The sequence below is a fragment of the Monodelphis domestica genome, chromosome 1 (assembly GCF_027887165.1).
Source record: "Monodelphis domestica isolate mMonDom1 chromosome 1, mMonDom1.pri, whole genome shotgun sequence".
NCBI lineage: Eukaryota > Metazoa > Chordata > Mammalia > Didelphimorphia > Didelphidae > Monodelphis > Monodelphis domestica.
Window position 1 is genome coordinate 251,479,687 of NC_077227.1, and position 15,823 is coordinate 251,495,509.

General features: G+C 39.2%; 1 protein-coding gene across 13 annotated transcripts in view; it reads right to left on the reverse strand.

Moving 5' to 3' along the window:
* The window catches only part of NRXN3 (neurexin 3), a 2,159,162-nt gene extending 2,155,327 nt beyond the window's left edge, over positions 1 to 3,835 (reverse strand). For 3 of the 13 annotated variants that reach the window (XM_056820726.1, XM_016428731.2, XM_056820758.1), the window contains exon 1: positions 3,314 to 3,817. The gene's annotated coding sequence lies outside the window, so the exon portion shown is untranslated. Of the gene's footprint in view, positions 1 to 3,313 lie in introns of all 13 variants that reach the window. The other 10 variants (XM_056820701.1, XM_007472716.2, XM_056820749.1 and 7 more) reach the window with 9 other exon arrangements.
* Between the last annotated feature and the right edge of the window lie 11,988 nt (positions 3,836 to 15,823).

The following is a 15,823-nucleotide window of genomic DNA, read 5'->3' on the forward strand; positions in this document are numbered from 1 at the left end:
TTCAGGAAGGATAATGGCGAGTAGGAGAAGGAGGTTGGTGGAGCGGACGTGCCTATGATATTTGCTGCATCTCCCATTTGTTAATGGAGGGAAAAGAAACACAGTCAAGGTAATGGTGGTGAGACAAAAAGGTAGAAGGAAACAAAATAAATGAAGCTCTCTATTGGTTCTGCATGTGTATGTGTGTGTGAACATACATGTGTGGTGACTTTACCCTCCTATCAGGAGGCTGCATCCGTGTGGCATGTAGCAAAGGCCATTGTACCACTGTTGTGTTGCGAAAAAAAATGAAAAAAAGAACCGCAGAGCCATCAGGACGAAACAGAATTCGCTCATCGAGAGACAAGAAGCCTGGAGGGGTTGGGGAGGTTGGGGGTGGAAGGGGTGTGTAGAGATGGAAAGGAAACATAGAGAAGAGTTGGGGGGGATTGGTGGTGGGATGAAAAAAAATGCATACACACCAGGGCATGAACATATACAATATCCAAATGCCAACACCGCTTCACTGTTCATCCAAGATTGACAATCCATCCTCCATCTCTCCCCTGCCTCACCCCCCCCCCCCATACTGGTGCAGATGGATTTCTGTATCTCAGTTTTGCAGCAGTGGGGCTAATTACAGGCAGACCCAACCCCCCTCACTAAATTAACCCCTCCCCCTTTTCCCTTTCCTTTTTTTGTTAAAAGGCCAATTTGAAGAATAATGTGTTTTTAGAGATAATGGATTATTTTTTTAAGAGCGAAAGAAGGTAGAGCACGCATTATACGAATCAGCGACTTCCTCGCATCACCTCTGTGTCCTCTCCACCCCAACTCTCTAAAGTCTCTTCATCCACCTTGTCCCCACTATCCCCATTTCCCCCATAATCAAAGAGAAATAAAAAATCCTACAAGGCACACAGCATCACAAAAACTCCTACCCCCCCCCCAATCAGGATAGCCGATCTCAAAATCGCAACCGCTAATTCATCTCTGTACATCTTTTCCCCTTATATAGACAGAAAATAATCAACATGCTCAATGGAAACGCAGCATTTATTTTTTATATAAAGTCAGGCCCCAGCTATACAACCACCGATATTGGGGATAACTAAGAATTCAAAAGGAATAGTTGTCTTTGGTAACCTAGTATCCATTTTTATTTCTGGTTTCCTCTTGAAGAAATTTTTTTTTTTAATTTTCACTGGAAGATGCCTGAAAGCTCCAGAAAATAAAAAGGAGGAAGGGTATTCGCATAGTCCAGTTGGTTTAAATTTTTTTTCAACCCAGCCCTGTTGCTTACTTTAACAGTGAACTTCCATTGCCCAGTCTCTCCCTCTTCCAAAAGGGAGTTGTCTTGCAGAATGAACCCCAGAATGCAAGAAATGGGCAAAGAATATTACTCCCCACCCCACCCCCGCCCAAATAGTCAGACAATAGGAATATCTCAACCTAACTGGTGACTGATAGAAATACCATTTGACCATCTATAACTTAAGACAGATTAAGATTTTTTTTTTAAAGCAGCCTTCTCTTGTTTCTCTTCCAACATTGCAAACCCAATAGCCCTTAGGTAAACTTGCCTATCATTACCAAACAGACCATCTTAACTTGAGTGGCGATGCAGAAGCCCTAGATCAGCGATGGCAGTCTCTCGCCAACAAACCAATTCACAAAGGGCTAATTCTCTTGAATTCCTTCCCCCTAACCTAAATGGTCTCCCCAAATCTACCATCTTGGTAACTGTCACCAGCATCACCGGGGAGTTCAAATTTATACCAAACAACCACCACAAAGGTGAACAATACCCCTGGCCCCTAAACTACGCTGTCATCAAGGTTCTGTGACACAGTCGCGTCTCTCTCTCTCTCTCTCTCTCTCTCTCTCTCTCTCCTGAGCAGGGTTATCCACTGATCAGAAGGGATGACTTTGGGAAGGGAAAGAATGAAGAAGATTAGAATGTCTCTGATTGAAAAAGAAACACTATTTTCCCCAAACTGAGAATAGCATAGGGAAGAAATAGAGAAGGAAGGTGTTTGGCTCCAAACACTTCTCTTTCTTGTGCTGAAGTGATGCCTTCCTCTCCCTAGGGTTCTCTCAAACCTACTGATCTCTGACCTTTTTATTTAAGAATAGTAATTAAAAATAAAATAGCAATGACAATAAAGAAAGGTAAAAGATCATTCCCTATTCTAACTCTTCAATGAAGGAGAGCGGAAATTCCATTTGTCCAATTATTTTTTTAAATATTTTGATAAAATCAAGAAGAGAGAGTATTGGAGGTAGAAGGAATTTTTAAAAAATGTTTCTTAAGTAATCACAGGAGAAGTCACCTGCAAAGCACCACAGTCAGTACCCGTAGGTAGGTATTACATCACTGTCCTGAGGAGGGGGGGAGATTTTTCTTATCATTATTATCTTAGTGATGATTCTAAAGCAGTTAAGTTTTGATGTTAGAGAGAGAGAGAAAGAAGAAACCCAAACTCTGGATTAGCACAATGAGTCTTGAAAAAACAATGCATCGAACCATCCTTTAAGGTCACTGAGAGCTCAAAAACCCACAGCGCTCATACAGTGGAAGTTTTCAGGCAAGCCTGCTACTAAATCATTAATATAAACAAATGGAAGGCAGAGAAAGAAGATTTCCCCTGTAACGGATCCAAAGAGGCTTGCTCATGCACACTCCCTCGCACACAGACTCCACACCCCTCCCTTTTCACCTTCCCCAAGTCTGCCCACCTTCAGAGCAAGACTGCAAGGAGTCCAGCCTAAAACCCCATGCTCAAATAACACACCCCAGCTCTAAAGACACATCTTAGCTCTCAAGGAGCCTATAATTATTTAGGCTAAACTCCTAGTCGATTCCTAACCCCTCTCCCTTCATTCTAATCAGATCCTTTCCCAGAAGAAGGGAGGAAATTTTTAAAGTACACACAGAGCAGCAAAAAAGTCCCAGCCCCAAATGAAGTGATAGTTGTCTTTCCCCTGAAAACTCAGAATCTAAGCAGAGTGGGGAGAAATGTGGGGAAGAGAGTAGAAGCAGGGAGAAGAAAAAAAAACCTGAAAATTTTTTTTCCAGATTTTCTCAGCTGTTTGTAGGAGAAGATTCAACTTCCAGCAGGAACTGAGGGAAAGAGTGGCAATGTGAAACCATCTCCACGATCTGCCCAAGCTCAGTGATCCAGGATCCAAAAATATTTTTAAAATCTAGGTTGGCAGCTCCCAACTGAAAACTTCTATCATTTCAGGCACAACCTCTTCCCAAGACACACTTAGAATCTCAGGGTTGTTTCTTGTCCTTCTGGTACTTTACCCTTTCCCTCCGAAGTCTTACCTTTCCAGTTGAGCAGAGCCTTTGGGGTCTGTCTGTCTGTCTGTCTGTCTGTTTGATGTTTAATCAACTGAGTTAGCTGAGTATGTTTCTTCTTGGAGAAGGTTAAGATTCCAATCAGTGTATCTCTCCCTTTCTCTCTCTCAATCTCTTTCTCTTTCTCTCTCTCTTTTGCTCTCTCTGGGAGGGAGTGGTGGGGGGAAAAGGGAGGGGGAGTGTTGGAGGTGCGAAAGCAGGTCCTTGGTGGCTTGAGATGCCGGCGGAGAGGGGAGGTCTTGCTTGCCTCTCCCTCTCAGTGAGTTGCATGCAAGAAGAGATGTGAAGGGCTGAGCTCTCTGCCTGAGACTGTCGGAGGAGCCCAGGAATTTCACGCACTCCAGAGCCAGTCCCTCCCTCTTCCACACAGACCCCAGCATTTAAAGAGACAGCCTGGTTGCGTGGCTCAGGGCTTCACCTCCTCCCCTGGCTGTTTTGCAAACAGCTGAGAAGATGTAATCGGGGACATCCTCCAGCCACATATGACTAAGAAGCAGGTGCTTTGGAGACCTGTTCTCCCTCTACCCTGAGAGGAAGGCTACTAACTAAAACCAAAAAAGAGAAAAAGCCCTCATTTATACTGAGCCAAGAGCCACAGGAGACTTGATTTTGACCCATGTGCGTTTTATTTCACATGGAAGGTGAAAGGTTTTGCTTGCATTAAATTCCAGCCATCTTCTCATTCCATGCCCCGCCCACCCCACTCCCTTCAGTGACAGCCCTCTATAGGGTGTGCCTCATTTCAGGACCCTGGACAGCAGCACAAGTTAAGATGCTTCCTAATCAAATTCAGTCCCTGAATTCTATCAGAGATGCTCTCCACTACCAAACCTCCTGTTCAGCAAACTAAAATTTCTGAACTCTAGTGAAAACTTTCCCCTAACTCAAACCTTAATAAAATATGAAGAGTGGAATCGCAAAATGTGCAAAAGTAAAGTTCTGCTTGTTGTTTACCATCAGAAGACAACCCCTGCCAGTTATTCTTGCATTTCTGCCCCTTTTCTTTCTTTCTCTAGAAAGACAGTTTGACATGTTCTGGGGATGGCATAGTCATGAAATTATGATAAAAGGGATAAGGATCATATTAGCTATCATGAGGAATATGGAATTAGAACTAAATGTGTATGTATGGGTAAGAAAACTTTGTTATCTAGTGGCATTTTTAAGCTAGAGATCTATGTGCTTATTTTTTTTAATATTTTGAAATTTATTTTTCAATACACTGCAATAGACTTCCTTCATAATTGTACATCCATTTATTATTTTAAAACATTATTCTAAAAAAAGGTCCATAAGTTTTACAAGACAGCAAAAGGGGAACATGTCACCCAAAAAGGTTTAAAATTCCTTAACTAGTCTAACCTCCTCCCTACCATGAGCATCATTTTATAAATGGAGAAGCTTGAGTCTTCAAGGGATTAAATAACTTAAAAAAAATTACACAGGCACAAAAAGGAAGAAAAGCAATTCAGTCCAAGGTCCTTGCCACACAATCTTATACTTTATCCACTATACCACAACTGTTTCCTGTCCCTTGATTTTCTTCTATCCATACACCATCTCTCTCAAGGAAGAGCAGTAATAATCAAAACTGATAATTCTAAGCATTCTCCATTCTTTTTTTTTTCATTTACTCCACTAAAAGACAGTGAGTAAGGTAAATAGTGCAAATTATTACCATTATCTTAAGGATGGAAAAACTAAGATTTTGAGGTGAATGTATTCACCTATAACTGAGCTAATAGATAGCACAGCTAGGATTGAACTATTTATTTCTGATTCCATGTCAAGGCAGTGACCATTTGACTAAAATAAACTCCCCTTTGTTATTTGCATTACATTATTAATTTGGGGAGTATATAGATGCATAATTATATCTTTCTAACTAGGCTTAAAAGCAAAGAATTTGTTTCTATATTTCAGTATTCCTCACAAGACTTAATACAATTCATGTAACTCACTAGATGAAACTTTGAACCCCCTACTCACATTAAATCACTGACCAATTAGTCAATTCGTAAGCACTTATTAATTACTTACTATGTACTAGGACCTGGAAATACAAAGATGCAAAGAAAACAAAACAAGTCCTGTCCTCAACATTTGTTCCTTCTATAAAATAAGAACTCAGGGGGAGGCTAGATGGCCCAGTGGAGAGATATTCAAGCCTGGAAATATGAGGTTCTAGGTTCAAATCTGGCTTCAAATACTTCATAGCTCTGTGACCCTGGGACATTTGCCTAACCCTTAGATTTTTAAAGGTGATTTAAAAAAAATAAGCCCTCACTTGCATTAGCAACACATAGACAGACCTTGCTTTCCTATGCCCACCTTACCTGTATCTTATAACTTGTATGTATCATGTGTTTTACCTGGCATCTCCTTCCTATCATTACCCATTGTTTCCTAGAGCCTATGCAACCTACCTGTTTATAGGCTGTATGGTTTAAAGGGTATGAACAATGTTAACCAGCAGGTTTTCTGTAGCACCTGAGGGGTGGGGTGGGGTGGGTCAATGTTAGCAATAAAAAAGCAATAGTGGAAAGGTTGAGGAAATCAGAAAAAGAGAGAAAAGAAAAAAAGGAAGAAAGGAGAAAGGAAAGGGGAGAGAGAGAGAGAGAGAGAGAGAGAGAGAGAGAGAGAGAGAGAGAGAGAGAGAGAGAGAGAGAGAGAGAGAGTTAATAGGTAAAAGAAAAAGAAAATATTATATCAAAGAGACCAAAGGATCTCTCAAAGAAATAATAGAATTGTTATTACAATAGTCATCAGGGATTTACCCAAATAATCACAACCATGTGACTATTAACACCTGGTTATGAAAGAGAATACTCTGGAAGGAAAAAAGGACTCACAGAGTCATGATTTTTTTCTAGTTCTCAGTTCTAATACTAACTCTTCTATATGACCTTAACTAAATCAGCAGCCTCTCTGTGAGCCTCTATTTTCTTCATTAGCAAACTAGGGACCATCACACTTGTAACCCATTAATGCCTGTAAGTCCTCTGAGATGCTCCTGTGGAAGGCAGGATGTATTCATGCTTGTTTAAAATGCACACTTATTAACCTAACTCTGTTCCCTGTTGCTGTGTGTCTGCATCATTTCATTTGACTCAGCTGGAAAACTAGCCAGATTCTGCTTCCCATTTTTATTCTGCCAGATTGATGCTTTGGGTTTGGGACAAGGAATGGTTCCATCCACCATTGAGTGAGAATAAGAATGTCCCTACATGTAAATGATGAGCTACTCCCAGGATCTTGTTTTCTGTTACGCAAGGTAAGGAGTAAGGATATGTGTTTCTTGCCAACAAAAGCCTAAAAATAAAAGTGAGCTTAAGTAGTTTGCCTGATACCACAAGAAAGTATGCTGGAAAGAGACAGTTCGGCCTCACTCTCTTCCCTTCTCTGTTCCACTGGCATTGGCAAGCAAACACCTCCATCCTGTGCAAGCCCTGCTGCTACTGTCTCTGGTCGGTTGGAGTTTTATTTGGCTTTCTGTCATCTGCCTGATGATGTTTCCACTGTTATTAATAAGTGACTGTTTATTAATTAGTATTATCAAATTTTCCCTGTGCAGTGCAGACAGCACTGCAGCAGAGCCAGGAGCTCTTTAATCAGAAGAATTATTTGGCAATATGAAGAATGTACAAAAACAATTTTCTCCAGGTCTCCATGACAGCTGTTTCTATCCTACCCTGGGCAAGACCTTGGAAACAGTCTGGAGTCATCCCCTATGTTCACAGAGGCAAAAAGATAGGATAGTGTCAGAAGTATGCTGCAGGAAACCTGAGCAGGTACACGCTATAAGAGCTAAGAGGTAAAGCTCCTGCTGTCAGAGATACTCCAGGGGAAAATGTGTATGTGTGTGCATGTGTGTGTTGAGGGAGGCAGTGGGGGTAGATCAATTGAATGTGGGTATTCTAGAAAACAAAGAATTTCCAAATCCAGAGATTTGTTCTTGAGGATACATCAGCCAACTCGTGTTTGAGGTGCACAGGATGCAAAATCTAGCCTGAGATGAGCAAAGGAGTCTCCGATTCAAATGGTGAGTGCCGTCCATTACCTCGATGATCCACACAGCTAGCTCCAAATATGGACAGGTCGTTATCTCTGTATACCAGCCCAGGAAGTACTCAGGCACAAGCTCTTTACCTTGACACACCTTTTGCCAACTATGGAGAGTCTAACCTTAAGACAAAACTATAAGTCTCAAATAGGAATGTGAGGATCTAGCTAGTCTAGAGAGTCTGAATGTCCTGAGGTAACATCTTCCTTTCCGAACACCTGGAAGGCAAGAAACTTAACTACTCAAATGGAGGCAGGACCCAGAGACCTGGCCAAAGAATATACAAAAGCAAGAAAAATAAGGAGGTAAAGGTGATGCTTCCGGGTAGAAAAACAGGGAGGGAAATTGAGCTTGATGGAAAATTTGATGTATTTGTGATTTGAGTAAGCAAAATAGATCAACATTAAGGGCTTCTGAGTTTAAAAGAAAAACTTATTCTTGAGTCAAATGAATCTCAATAGAGCACAGGTTAAAAATGTCAATATTTCATGATTTGCTTTTTTCTGAGGTGCCTGAATTAATTTCCTTTTTTATTAAATTTTTTACCTTTACCTTATGTCTTAGAAGCAATACTAAGTATTGGATCCAAGGCAGAAGAATGGTATGGACTAGGCAATTAGGGTTAAGTGATTTGCCCAGGATCACACAGCCAAGAAGTATCTGAGACCAAATTTGAGCCCAGGACCTCCTGTCTCCAAACCTAGCTCTCTATCCCACTGAGTCACCTAGCTGCTCTTTAGTTTCCTTTTTTCACTTAAAATAATTCAGAATGAGATTTTCAAGGATCCTCTTTATCTCCTTTAAACTTGAGCCTCTCTTCAGCTTTTGAAAGCTTGTAGGCTATATAACTATCAAACTATTTTAGACCAAAAGTCCCTAGAGGGCAGGGACTGTCTCTGTACAATTGACATGACGCAGCTGCATGAATTCATTATCAGGTAACTAATAATTGCATATTAATGGTGATTCATTTCTCTCACATGGGAAACACATCACTTCTCCCATTAAGCCTGGTTGTCTCCCTAAGACTGGTAGAAGATATCTGTACAATCTTGGATAATTCATCAAGCTCTCTAGACAGTTAGGTGGTATAGTACAAAGAGCAATGGATATGGAAGCACAAAGATCAGAGTTCAAATTCAACCTCAGAGAACCTAGCTGTGTGACCCTGGACATGTCACTTAATATTTGCCTCATTTCTCATCTTAAAAAGTGAAAAAATTGAATAATACAGAAATAGATTTTGAGTGATAATGCCTATATAATCCATTAAAATTGCTTGTCAGCTCCAGGAAAGGGGAGAGAAGAGGAGAGGGAGGGAATATGTATCATTTAACCATATCAAAATATCTTTAAATAAATAAATAAATAAATAACTGAATGAAATGGGGGGGGGGTGGTGAGCATTTAAATAGTGCTTTAAGAGATTATTATATGACAAAAATGAATGAGGAAATAGATTATGAGTGATTATATATATAAAAAAACCAGTGGAATTGCTTGTCAGCTCTGGGAGGGGGGAGGAAGACAACAAGAATCATGTAATCATGGGGAAAAATTAAATAATAACAATAATAATTAATTTTTAATGAAAAATATGATAATAATATCACTCCATCCCAGGATTATTGGGAGGATAAAAAAAAATTAGATTTATAAAGTACTTTGCAAACCTTAAAAACTTGTAAATATGCTGCCATTATTTAGAAAACTAATAATAAAAATAGCCTTTACATGTAATTGGGGAAAAAATAAAATGCTGAGAAAAATAAAGGGAAATGCTATTATTATCATTGTTGCTGTTGTTGTTGTTGTTGTTAGAGGCAGCTAGATAGTGCAGTGGATAGAGTTCTGGACTTGTAATCAGTAAGACCTGAGTCCATATCTCGCCTCAAAAACTTACTGTTTGCAAAACTCTGGGAAAGTCATTTAATTGCTACCTACCTCCCTTTCCTCAGCTGTAAAATGAGGATAATAACAGCACCTACCTTAAAGGTTGTTTTACGGATAAAATGAGATAATATTGGTAGAAGCACTTAGGGCAGTGAAGATCACATATTCCCATCTTCTTCCCCCATTTCTTCTCCTTATTCTCACTGTACATCAAGAGGGTTGGATCTTGAGGCAAGATTGACAAGGAAGCACTCCACCTTTTTTCCTATAGAGAAGTGGTGGACTACAGGAACAGGAACAGAATAAGACATGTTATCAAAAAATTTTCATTGATCATTTGTTTTTCTTAGCTGCACTTTGTCACAAGAGTGGATGAGGGTAGGGTAAATCAAAATATCAGCATTGGGGTTTTTTTTAACATTAAATAAATTTTTTTAATTAAATGAGCAGGTTGAATAGATGACCTGCAAGATCCCTTTGAGCTTGAAATCAATGATTCTAGGTTTCTATGATTGGACCTATCCCAACCCCTGCACCCCAGAACTACTCTGCCCCCTAGTGGAAAGTGTTTGATATTAAGATACACTTAGGCTGTGAAGCATCAGCCCTAACCAGATTCCCACCCAGAGAAAACAGAATCAGTTAGCATAGCCTGGATCCAACTGTCTTCAGCTAAATCCCCAGCAACCATTCTCTCTGACCCACGCACTAGACTATTCTTAAACCGAATACTTTTGCCTGATTAAAAAAACAATAACAACAAATAACCTCACTAGAATCTAAGCTGAGGATAGAACAATTGCCAAAAGCTAACATCTTTTTTAACAGGATGTGGTTAAAAATATGTCTCAAATGGTTTTTAACTTGAATTCATAAAATAGCTGAGCTGAATAGGGAGACAAAGGCAGCAGGAGGATAGAAGAGAGGAAAAGGAAACCCCTTTGGAGAAGCCACACTTATCAAACCTTGCAGCACGGACATCTAAAAGTTGCCTGTGTTGTTCTCACACATAAATGATGGTTTTGCAGCTACAGAAATTGGATCTTTGGGGAGATCAAGATTTTAGAGAGTTTACCACCTCTTCATATGAGAACATGATAACACTGGCAAGAACTATTGTGAATGGTCTCACATATGGGGTATAGACAGAGAAGACAGAAGAAGTCAGGGGCAAGGAATGGAGTAATATAAATGGGTCCCAGCCTATTTGACAGATGGAGAAACTGAGACCAGAGAGGTTAAGGAAAAATAGTGTCATGAAAAGAGCAATATATTTAAGGTATTACTATTTAACTTACCTCTGTGGTGTTGATCTCAGCCTCAGCCCCTTCATCTGTAAAACAAAAATGTTTATTAGATTAGCACTATGATCCCTTCCAACTCTAAACTTATCACCCTACGACACCTCTCCAGAATACCTTTTCATTGTCAGTGCCAGGTATAACAATAGCACACAACTTAATCAACTGTAAATCAAGTTGTTTTCCCATGAAATCCCAGGATTCAGGAAGCTTGGGACACCTAACCCAGGGATGTAAGAATTTCCCAACAGCCTATAAAATAACATAAGGTTATAGCTGGGCTGCAGAGAGCGAGGTGGTGTCATAGATACACTGCTGAGCCTAGAGAAAGGGAAGACTCATCTTAAAGAGTCTAACTCCAGCCTCAGACACTTACTAGCTCTGTAATTCTGGGCAAATCATTTAACCCTATTTCCTTCAGGTCCTCATCTATAAAATAAGCTGGAGAAGGAAATGACAAACCACTCCAGGATCTTTGCCAAGAAAACCCCAAATGGACAAAAGGATTCAGACCTGACTAAAATGACTTAAGAACAACATTATCTTGGATACAAAAGAATGCATAGGATTGGAAAGAATGAAAAATCAGACAAAATTCTTGTTAAACTTTTGACCTCCAACTTGATGCCTATTGTAAACAAATGACAGGTGTACCATCTTCATAAAATTTAGAACAGGAAGAGTTCTAAGATGAGAAAAATGGGGACTGGATAAGTCTTGCGACTTGCCCAGGGTCATACATCTAGTAAATGTTAGAGCAGCAATTTGATCCAGTTATCCAAAATACAAGTCTAGTGTCCTTTCCTCGATAACACATTGCCCATCATACTTAAAGGGTACATTACTACCACTAGAAGTTGATATAATGGAAGACAAATATGGCCTCCCACAAATCATGTCATATGACAAGGATCATCAGAAGATTATAGATTTACACCTGGAAGGAAAATACGGACTCATCTAATCCAATCTTTTCATTATGCAGATAAGGTACTTGCGACCTTGAAAGTCAAAGAGACAAAGGAAGTAAGAATGTTCAAGGAGTTAGAACATGGGGCTAATCAAATCTACTGATCCTCAGGGACTCTTAAGTCCTAGCCTTTTATTTCTCAGCATGACCATGTGGGTTTGTACTTACCTCCTCTACACTGTTTCTATCTGCAATATCCCTCTCAAGGATTACCATATGCTCAGCTTTGAAGCCATATCACCACCCCCAGCTCCATTTATCTCCCTACCCTTCTTTCAGTCTCCTTTCCATCAGTGATGCTTCTAGCTTCCCTTTTCCTTCTTCTACCTTAGAGAGATCTCCTCCTTAACCAACCTCTCATACATAAACCATGCCACTAAGGTATCATGTGTGAGGATTTTTCCATACGATATCCCCCTCCAACCACAACTTTGTGTACAACCGCTTGATCACATAGGTTGATGGGGATATGATTGGGGATGTAGACTCTAAGTGATCACCCAAATACAAATTTAATAAGATGGAAATAGATCTTGATCAATGGCACATATAAAACTCAGTGGAATTGCTCATTGACTATGGAGGGGGCATGAATCATGTAACCATGGAAAAATATTCTAAATTAATTAATTAAATAAAAAATGTTTGATTCCTAGCACAACTTTGCCAGATGTTTCATGAAATACCATCTCCCGAATCCATCTTCTTACTGTTTTAATTTCTCCAAGCTTGAGGTTGCAACGTGTACAACGTGGGGTAGCTGCTAGGATGCATAACCAGCTATCAATTTATCAATACCTAAATAGCATAGGAGAATGAGTGCCAGATATATAGTCAGGAGAACTAGGTTCTTATCTGAAACCTGGTAGTTGTGTGACCATGAGCTAGTAACTTATATAACCTTTCTTCATCTCAGTTTGTTTATCTGTAAATTGGGGATAATAACTACTCCCTGCTTCATGGTGTCGTAGGAAAGGAAACAGTAAACTTTTACAGGCACTTTAAATGTGAGCTTTATAATCATTAGTTACAGACTGACGGATGTATGGTACCAGTTGACTAAGTGATGTTTCTGTGGGTAGCTGATCATTGCTACTCCCACCCCAACTACTGGAAAAGAGAGGAAAACATACAGTTGACTCAACAGGCCACCCACTAAGGAGATGACTGATTAATCATTAAATTAATCTAACCTCTCTACATATTTGTTTCTGAGTTCAGGTGATATATTTCAAGTCCTTGTTTTGCCCTCCTCCACTTCTATCTATGACCCCATTTCTATTTCCTTACCTTTCATATCCTACTTTACAATTCTCCCACACCTGAGAAAACCCAATTCTACTAAGCCAGGTTACTTCTTGAATAAGTGAATAAGTCTCTTCCCAACCATTACTTCCCAGCAGACCTGTGTCAAGTAGGACTTTTCTTCACCAAGGGGCACTTTAATGGCAAACCAGAGTTCTATGAGAAGAGTAATTATGAGAAACAAATTTCTACAATTGATACCCTATGAGTGAAAATTGTGAAAATAGCTTTTAGTAAATTGGTAACTATGAAAAAACCCTTAAGATACAAAAATCTGGCATGTAACCATGGGTACCGGGGAATAAATGAAAACTCATTTTAACCAAGAGCTTCAACCTTTCCCCTTTCCCCACCCCCCACTCAACGTTCTGCTACATCTGCTTACAAGCAATAAATGATCTGGCTTTTATCTCCTTACTCCTATCAAAGCTCTCACCAAAATTAAGTGAGTAGGAATGAAACAAACAAACAAACAAACAAACAAACAATAAAGGGCCTAGACAATTTAGGGTACAGGCAATAAATAATCTTAGCAATAAGATGGTATGGGTTGCTTGTATGAATATGTGTGTATGTGTGTGCACATTTCTTTTCATTTAGAATCATTAAATTTAGAAAAGAAATTTGAAGGACATCTAACACAATGCCTAATTTGAAAAGAATTCTTTCTCCAACATACTCAAACAGTGGTCATCCAACCTTTGTTTCAAGATTTTCAATGAAGACAAAATTCACTACGTAAAATGGTATCTCAATCCAATATTAGATAACCCTAATAATTAGAATTTTTTTTAATTGACGTCACACCTAAATTTGCCTCACTGAAATTTCTACCCACTACTTCTGGTTCTGCCCTTTAGGGCCAAACAGAATAGTTTCATCTCCTTTCTACATAATAGGTCTTCAAGGTCTTCAAATACTTGAAGACAACCATCATGCCACTCCCTTCTCCCATACTTCCATTCTTAACTTCTCAAGTCTAAACATCCCCAATTCTTTCAATTGATTCTAAAATGGCATGAACTCAAGACCTTTCACTATACCATTTGTCTTCCCCATGTATTATCATTAACTTCTCAGTGACTTTCTTATAATGAACTGAATTAAATGAAACACAATCTTCTATATAAATATTGATTAGGGTAGAATACAAAAAGCCTGTTACTTCACTGACCAAAGAGATAAGATGAGGACCCCCCCCTCAATCCAATGGGATTTTTGGGCTGCCATATCACATATCATATCTCACACAGAGTGAGCCTGTAATAGAGTAGTTGTTGCATGTTCAAATTCAACATGGCAGGACAATAGTGGAGTACCCTAGGGAATTATGCCATCTTATGTTATTTGACATTTATATCAATAATTTGCTTAAATAACATGCTTAATGATTTATAGATGAAACAAGGATAGAGGGACAACAGCCTTGATCCAAAACAAACAAAAGTAGATTAGTTTTCCTCTTTGGGGCAGCTAGATGGCACAATGGATCAAGTGCCCACTCTAGAGTCTGGAAGATTCATCTAGCCTCAAATACTTACTAGATGAGTGACTCTGGGCAATTCACTTGGCCTTCTTTGCCTCAGTTTTCTCATCTGTCAAATGAACTGGAGAAGGTAATGGCAAACCACTCTAGTAACTTTGCCAAGAAAACCCCAAATGTAGACACAAAGTGTTGAAGAAGACTGAATGATAAGTTATGTACATTTTTTGTTGTCATTACCATTTTTCTATATACCTTGAGTAGTAGCCTTATAGTTTGATGTGCCAGTTTCCTTCTGTACAGCTTTTATAAAACATTTTTCATTGTTCTTACATTTCCTCACAATCCTCATCTCATTCTTTTACCACTATAATACTGTTATAGTATTGTGTCACACTTCTGAATTCATGCTTTGTTATTTGTCCTTACTTTCATCCTCTGTAAATGCCTTTTAAAAAATCTAAGATGCTTGGTGAATTCCCTGTGCGTCCACATTGGTCGTTCAGATAACATCTCATTGTCCTCTGTATGAGAACTGATTCTCTTTGTGTTTTGAGAATTTTATATTTGAGAGGAATAAAATTATCATTCAAGCAAATTAAAAAAAAATTATTAGCTTCTCTATCTTTGCCAAAGAAAGAGCTCAGGGGGGGCAGCTGGGTGGCTCAGTGGTTTAAGAGCCAGGCCTAGAGATGGGAGTTACTAGGTTCAAATCTGGCCTCAGATAATTCCTAGCTGTGTGACCCTGGGCAAGTCACTTGACCCCCATTGCCTAGCCCTTACCACTCTTCTGCCTTGAAGCCAATACACAGTATTGACTCCAAGACAGAAGGTAAGGGTTTAAAAAAAAAAAGAGCTCAGGTTTCACTAAAACTAAATTCCTCCACATAATTATGTCTGGCCTTTGTGAGATGCTTATGATCTATTCCTCAAACTCATCTATTTTTTTCTTCATCTTTAGATAATACAGATATTCCGATTATAAAATCACTTCTGTTTTGTCTCCCTTGATGTGTATCCAAATGGTACCGACTATTCTACTTCACTCTGGTTCCTATATATCCTAAAATGAGAATACCTACTTAATATACCATGCTACCACCATCCTTATACCCCTCCTTTTTTCTTTGAATAAGATATACATGCCTATCTCCATACAAATTTCAGTCAGGGATGTCATGCTTAAGTGCCAGTTATGTCTCTGAGGTCAAATTTGCCTCCTTTCATTAAGATATCTAAGTTAAACTAAGGTTCATTAAGATGCTTGTTACTATTGCTGGTGGAGTTGTGAATTGTTCCAACCATTCTGGAAAGCAATTTGGAATTATGCCCAAAGGGCTTCAAAAGAATGCATGTCCTATGATCTAGAAATACCACTACGAGTTTTGTACCCCAAAAAGAAAATAAAAAATGGTCGTATGAAAATATTCTTAGTAGCGCTCTTTGTGGTGGCAAAAAAATT